At 47.5% G+C, this 8,038-nt stretch overlaps 1 protein-coding gene across 1 annotated transcript in view; it reads left to right on the forward strand.

The window, feature by feature from the left end:
• The window catches only part of fndc3b (fibronectin type III domain containing 3B), a 173,103-nt gene extending 171,868 nt beyond the window's left edge, over positions 1-1,235 (forward strand). The window contains exon 27 of the transcript XR_004413787.1: positions 1,220-1,235. The gene's annotated coding sequence lies outside the window, so the exon portion shown is untranslated. The remainder of the gene's footprint in view (positions 1-1,219) is intronic.
• The last annotated feature ends 6,803 nt before the right edge of the window (positions 1,236-8,038 follow it).

Consider the following 8,038-nt stretch of genomic DNA (forward strand, 5'->3'; position numbering starts at 1 on the left):
GCTGGTGACTTTAATCTTGAGGAGGCGCAAGGAACTGCAGGCACTGGAACCTTGACCAAGACACAGTGATGGAGGAAGTCAGCTGGTCAGGCAGCATCTATGGAGGGAATGGACAGGCAATGTTTCAGGTCAGCACCCTTCTTCAGACTGTTTAATCTTGATATTGTGCCAATGGGCAGGTAGCAAATAGACACTCAGGACAAGTAAAGAGCAACAGAATGTAACTCATTATGGTTTATTTAGTCCCACCACAGTATGACTAATTTCATCCCCGTGATCAATGTCCCCCCCAATCTTTCGCCTTTGTCTTGTGAGTGTGATTCACATCTCTGTAATCCTAAGGGTTCTGTGACAGAAATGAATGTTCAAAATAGAAAATATTTTGTTGTGATTCATTAAAACATCTGCCCCCAGCATTTGTATTTGTAAGTGTTGCAATGATGTTTGTGCATTTCTTGTTGTCCTAGCGAGCTGAATCCGGAAACAGGAACAGCGAGCAGAATCCATTTAATTACTGTGCAACACAATCTCAGAGTGCTCTAGTTAATTGTATACACGACTGCTTAATGGTGTTGTTCAGTCAATTCTTGTATTTTGACTAATTTTGTCTGAAGATGTTGCCTGGACTCACGGGCCTGCGAAATAGGGAGAGGATGAGCAGGCTAGGACTTTATTCCTTGGAGCGCAGGAGGCTCAGGGGTGATCTTATAGAGATGTATAAAATCATGATGGTGAATACACTGAGTCTTTTGCCTAGGGTAGAGGTACCATGTTTAAGGTGAGAGGCGAAGGATTTAATAGAAACCTGAGAGGCAACTTTTTCATGTGGAGGTGGAGCAAGCTGCCAGATGAGGCAGTTACGGCAGGTACTGTAACATTTATAAGCCTCTTGGACAGGTACATGGATTGGAAAGGTTTAGAGGGATAAGATAATGGGATGAACTTAGATGGGGCAAATTTGTCAGCATGGACGAGTTGGGCTGAAGGGCCTGTTTCGGTGCTGTTATGCCCCTGTCCCACTTAGGAAACCTGAACGGAAACCTCTGGAGACTTTGCGCCCCACCCAAGGTTTCCGTGCGGTTCCCGGAGGTTGCAGGTGGTTGCCGGAGGTTGCAGGTAGTGAAAGCAGGTAGGGAGACTGACAAAAACCTCCGGGAACCTCCGGGAACCGCACGGAAACCTTGGGTGGGGCGCAAAGTCTCCAGAGGTTTCCGTTCAGGTTTCCTAAGTGGGACAGGGGCATAACTCTGTGGTTCTTTGAGAGAGGAATTTCTGAGAAATTTGTTGACAAGAAGTTAACATCCAGATATGTCGATTTCATTAACTTTACCACCAACCTCCACCCTCGATTTCACTTGGACTATCTCCAGCACCTCACCTCCCCTTTCTTAATCTCTCTGTCTCCATCGCAGGGAATATACTGTTGACTTACATCTACTACAAACTCACTGACTCCCACAGTTATCCGGACTACATCTCTTCCCTCCCTGCCGATTGCAAAGACACTCAATTTCACTGTTGCGGCCACACAGTGGCGCAGCGGTAGAGTCGCTGCCTTACAGCGCTTGCAGCACCGGAGACCCGGGCTCGATCCCGTCTACGGGTGCTGTCTGTACGGAGTTTGTATGTTCTCCCCGTGACCTGCGTGGGGTTTCTCCGAGATCTTCGGTTTCCTCCCACACTTCGAAGCCGTACAGGTTCAGAGGTTAATTGGCTTGGCATGAGTGAATATTGTCCCTAGTGTGTGTAGGGTAATGTGCAGGGATCGTTGGTCTGTACGGACACGATGGGCCGAAGGGCCTGTTTCCGTGTGGTATCTCTAAACTAAACTAAAAATCTGCTCCCAAGATGAGGCGTTCCATTCCAGGACATCAAGATGAGCTATTCCACACAATCAATGGGAAGAGGTGTTGTATCCTTAAAGTTTATTCATTCCTTCCTTCCTTCCATCGAGGGAGCAGGTGATGAAGTTGAGTAGTCATACTCTTGCCCTGATCCTATTCTTGGAGGTCATCCAATCGACAGCAGCACAATGGCGCTGCTGGTAGAGCTGCTGCCTCGTAGTGCCAGAGTCCCGGTTTCGATCCTGACCCGTGTGTGGAGTTTGCACCGTGTGTGGACATGGCCAGCGCACACAGGGTGGGCCGAAGGGCCTGTTTCCACGCTGTATCATTGAACCAAATTAATGCATTAAGCAGGATGGAGACCCAGGGTGGCACGGTGGAGCTGCTGCCCGACAGGACCAGAGACCCGGGTTCGATTCTGACTACGGGTGTTGCCTGTACTATCTTTGTACATTCTCCCCGGGACCACGTGGGTTTCCTCTGGGTGCTCGGGTTTCCTCCCACATTCCAAAGAGATGCCGATTTAAGGGTTGGTGATTGGCTTTGTTAAAAACATTGTAATTTGCCCCTAGTGTGCAGGATATTGCTAATGTAAGGGGTGATCACTGGTTGGTGCGGACTTGGAGTCCGGGAGGGGCCTGTTTCTGAACTCTATCTCTGAAGTCTAAAGTAAAGCATCTTAAAATAAACTTTTCCAACGTTGTATCTTCTTGGGAGTATTCTCACTGGGCTTCAGCATTAAACATAGCCCTTGTTTAACCCACCAAATAAAAACGGACTCCAACTTTTAGACAACTGTGCCCGTACAACTAATGTCAGACATTAAAGAGAGCAACTTTACTGATCCATAAATATATTTATTTCACTCATACACATTGCCAGTTGAAGCCAACAGATTAAGGACAAGGTACGTGCTTAGAGCTTTGACAGCAGGAAAGAAACATTCACAAACAGTAGACACACACAACTGCAGATGCCGGTTTACCAAATGCTGGAGTAACTCAGCAGGTAAGGCACCATCACTGGAGAACATATCGGGGTCGGGCACCCTTCTTCAGACTGATTGTCGTAAGGGGGTGAAAGATGGGAGAGGTGGGTCAGAGTCTGGCAAGTGATAGGTGGATACAGGCGAGGGGGGAAGGCGGATTGATGGGCAGATGGGTGGACACAGGCCAGAAATGAAAAGGTAGCAAAAGGCTGTGAGGATAAGGAGAGAAATGTGAAGCCAGAGGAAGGGATGTAGGTGGAAGGGAATAGACAATAGACAATAGGTGCAGGAGTGGGCCATTCAGCCCTTCGAGCCAGCACCGCCATTCAATGTGATCACGGCTGATCATCCCCAATCAATACCCCGTTCCTGCCTTCCCCCCATACCCCATGACTCCACTATCTTTAAGAGCCCTATCTAGCTCTCTCTTGAAAGTATCCAGAGAACCGGCCTCCACTGCCCTCTGAGGCGGATGTGTGGAGCAATGGGAAAGAAGGAATTCAATGGGTTGTAAGCTACCCAAGCGGAATATGAGGTGTTGTTCCTCCAGTTTGTGTGTGGCCTCACTCTGGCAATCGACCCTTTGACCAGAAATGTCGCCCATACATTTTTCTCCAGAGATGCTGCCTGACCTGCTGCCTTATTTATTCCAGCAATTTTTTTCGTTCTTCGGTATCAACCAGCATCTGCAGTTCTTTCTATTACAGATGAATGACTGACAGCAGAACAGCTCACTTCTGATACAGGCCCAAACCATCCCACAACAAACACTTCACACCGCACACATTTTAATAAAAGTTACGGGAACATTGACACTTTGCAACCAACTGAAATGATTTTGCTGAAAATTGTGCAGCGATAATGTGGTTTTTCTTACACGAAGATGGCTTATACGCAATGCATATGCAACCTAATAACTGCTTTGAGTGGGCAATGGTCATACAAGCACACTTTGTTCACAGCCTTGCGTTTAGTTTACTTTAGTTATACAGCATGTAAACAGGCCCACCGAGTCCATGAGAGACCTGGGTTTAATCCTGGCCTTGGGTGCTATCTGTATGGAGTTTGCACGTTCTCCCTGTGACCACGTCGGTTTGCTCTTGTTTCTCCCACATCCCAAACATGTGCGGGTCTGTAGGTTAATCGGCCCTCTGTAAATTGCCCCTAGTGGAAAGGGAGTGGATGATAAAGTGAGATAACATAGAACTAGTGTGAACAGGCCCTTCGGCCCACCCTATCCACGCTGGCCATCTCCCCACACACCAATGTTCGCATGGACTCGGTGGGCCAAAGGGTCTGTTTCCATGCTGTACCTCAAAACTAAACTAAGGTGAGACGGGGGAGGGGGGGTGTGATTGGAAATTGGGTGGAGTAAAGTTGTAGATGAAAAGGAGACAAAACTGCGTTAGATAAAGACAGAAGAGCAGTGGAATGTAAGGAGGAGTGAGAGGGAGGGATGTGAGTGGAAGGGGGGAATGACAGGATAAAAGGAAATATGAGACGAGGTGATGAGGGAGGTTTATATCCAAGGTTTACTTTGTACTAGTGACACACTGTTGATGAGCAGAAGCTTCAGGCAAACCGCATTGTCAAACAGACTGGGCACCACAGTGGAGTATTGGTAGAGTTACTGCCTCACAGCCCCAGGTTCGATCCTGACTACACGTGCTGCCTGTACAGAGTGCTGCAGCTTCCTCCCACATCCCAAAGAGTTAATTGGCTTCAGTAAATTATAAATTGTCCCTTTTGTTATCAGGCAACTGAACCATTCTTTCAACGACTAAGGAGCGGCCCTGAGCCACCATCTACCTCATTGAGACACTCAAACTATCTTTAATCGGACTTTACATGACTTTACCATGCACTAAACGGTATTCCCTTTACCTTGTACATTGTGGATGGCTGGATTGTCATCTTATATAATCTTCCCGCTGGCTGGTTAGCACGCAACAAAATAGCTTTTCATGTACCTTGGTACACATGACAATAAACTAATGTAGCATGTAGGATAGTGCTAGTGTAAGGGGTGATCGCTGGATAACACGGACCCGGTGGGCCAAAGGGCCTGTTTCCACGTTGTGTCTCTATTGTCTAAAATAAGGTCTAAAGGGTGCAGGTTAATTGAAGACAAGGACCTTATCCATGCCAAGCCCGAGGAGATTCTGGTGAAAAGGCTTTTACAGTCGCAAAGAAGGATTCTGTTGTCTCTGTTTATAAGTTGAGAGGCAGGAGAGGAGTGCACTACAGTAGTCAGACCAATTTGGAATGAATTGGGAAATGGGAAATACTGTAAACACATCTGCCTAGTGGATGTTTGGAAATTCTTGCATGTATACACAACACAGAATGTTTTTATGAATAACACCCAGCCATTCTAACATCGTTCAGCATTATCAACAACATAAGTTAAATACTTTATGTTTATTAATTCACAGGCCTTATGGGTCACCAGCAATGCAACAATGTATTGATACATTTAACATACATTTGGACAGGTATAGATAGGGAAGGTTAAGAGAGATATGGGCCAAACGCAGGTAGGTGGCACAAGTGGAGGCAGGGCATCCTGGCTGGCATGGACAAGTTGGGCCGAAGGGCCTGCTTCTGTGATGTATGACTCTGACTGATTCATTTTCCAAGTGTAACTTTCACCGTCCTAAGTCAATTATTAAAATCGTAGAGTTTTATCAGGTCTCCCCTCGGCCCCCAACGCTCCTGAGAAACAACTTAACGCTTTAATCCAGCTTTAATAAACTTCTGTGTCGAAAGGAACTGCAGATGCTGGTTTATACCGAAGATAGACACGAAGTGCTGGAGTAACTCAGTGGGTCAGCCAGCATCTCTGGAGAAAAAGGAAGCACGACATTTTGGGTCAGAACTCTTCTTCAGACTGAAAGTCAAGGGGAGGGAACCAGACGTAGGAAAAGGTCTCTCTCCTCTTATATCCTAACCCCTCCCCTGTACTTTCAGTGTGAAGGAGGACTCCGACCGGAAACATCACCCATCTTTTTTCTACAGAGATGCTGCCTGACCCGTTGAGTTACTCCAGCACTTTGTGTCTATCTTTAATAAGCTTCAATCGTCGGTGTTCCAGAGAAAATAATCTAAGTTGGTCATAAATGCAGTAGAGCAAGGTACCAGGCCATTCGGCCCACCTTGCCCATGCTGACCCTGGATTTGGTGTAAATATCATGTCACCAGATAAAGGCAAGCGAAGATAATTCATGGGTGAGTGAAGACTCTGTGTCTCAGTCAGACAAGGGGAATTGCGGGAATCACAACAAAACTTAAGTGGATAACGTTCTGTTTATTCTCTCGACATTTCCAGAAACCGCTGGCAAAATGTGAGCCAATTCTGCTCCGCTGGGTTTACAGAGCTTGTGGACGGGCGGGGATGAGCTCTGGATCATCAAGACTTCGAGCGAATTTAGTATTGTTCAGTTTAGTTTGGGGATACGGTGCAGAAACAGGCCCTTCAGCCCACTGAGTCCGCACCGACCAGCGATCACCCCGTACACCAGCACTATCCTACACACATACTGTGGACAATTTACATTGACACCAAGCCAATGAACCTACAAACCTGTACGTCTGTGGAGTGTGAGAGGACACCGGAGGTCCCCAAGAAAACCCACATGGTCACGTGGAGAATGTAAAAAAAACTCTCCTACAGACAGCGCCCGCGGTCAGGAGCAAACCCCTGGGTCTCGGTCGCTGTGAGGCAGCAAATCTACCACTGCACCACCGCCCATTTCTTTTATCAATCATCGAGCACAGAACTGTACAGCACAGGAACAAGGCCCTTCAGTCCGTAATAGCCGTTCCGAACATGATGCTGAGTTAAACTAATCTCCTCTGCCTTCACATGATCAAGCAAATAGGTGTGATACAGTGCTGTCATAATCGTAAATCACTTTTTAGGGCAGGCACCTGCGGATGTCGAACCGGATGGCATCATGATCCCTACTGCAGACTTCTGCTGCCTCAAACGCAAGAAGAAGAGACCCACAGGAAGCCCTGCAAACTCACCATACCTTAGGTTTCCTTCCAGGTATATTATTGTCACCTGTACCGAGGCACAGTGCAATGCTTTGTTTTGCAGGCTGTCCCGAACACATCACATAATACTGTACGTAAATACAATCAAGTCAAACTCAAGTACAATGGGTGGAGCACAGGGGGAGATACAGAGTGCAGAATGGAGTAGTGCACCAGTTCCAGGGACAAAGTCCAAATGTCCTCAATGGGATAGAGGTGAATCGGATAGTATTCCAGTTTATGGAAGGACCATTCGGAAGCCTGATAATAGAGGAGAAGAGGTGCACGCGTTCAAGCTTCTGTACCTTCTGCTGGACTGGAACGGGGAGTCTGTGAAAGGGCAGCATGCTGTGACAGCGCCTGTGTGTCGGGATATACATTTTTCTAAATTATACAATTTTTGGGGCTCCTTATGTTGCCGGCATTGAGCGCCCATCTCTAGTTGCCCTTGTAAAGGGGGGGGGGGGGGGGGGGGGGGGGGGGGGGGGGGGGGGGGGGGGGGGGGGGGTGGGGGGGAAGCTGCCTTCTTGAAACCCTGCAGTCCTTCTGGTAAAGTGCTGTTAGTTTTTTTGTTTTTACCTTATTTTACCATTTTTAGTTTAGTTTAGTAATACAGCATGGCCACAGGCCCTTTGGCCCACCGAGTCTGCGCCGATGAGCACCCCCCCCCCCCCCGTACACTAGTTCTACCCAACACATTGGAGACAATTTACAGAGGCCAATGAATCCACAATCCTGCACATCTTTGACAACAAAACTGTGACGCCCCAAATTTGTACAAAAATCACAGTTGTCCAAATATTGTTCCGACCACACTTAGTGTAAGGTGTGCAGTTCTATGCTATAGGAAGGAGATTCATCTAGAGAGGGTGCAGAAACGATTCGCAAGGGCATTGCTGGGACTGGGTGTGTGAGGCAACAATACTGCTGCACCACTGTGCCACCTCTGGTCTTGATAGCTGAGATGAAACGAGCAGGTCAAGATCACGAGTTCTTGCTGTTATCCATGCAATGCTGCAAGATCAAGCTGTCCCTATGCGGGTGTCCAAGATTACGGGGAGAAGGCAGGAGAATGGGGTTGAGAGGGAAAAATAGTTCAAGTAGAATTGAATGGCGGAGCAGACTTGAGGAACTGAATGGCCGAATTCTGCTCCTATGCCTTATGATC

Source organism: Amblyraja radiata, chromosome 13 (assembly GCF_010909765.2).
Source record: "Amblyraja radiata isolate CabotCenter1 chromosome 13, sAmbRad1.1.pri, whole genome shotgun sequence".
In the NCBI taxonomy this organism is placed as follows: domain Eukaryota; kingdom Metazoa; phylum Chordata; class Chondrichthyes; order Rajiformes; family Rajidae; genus Amblyraja; species Amblyraja radiata.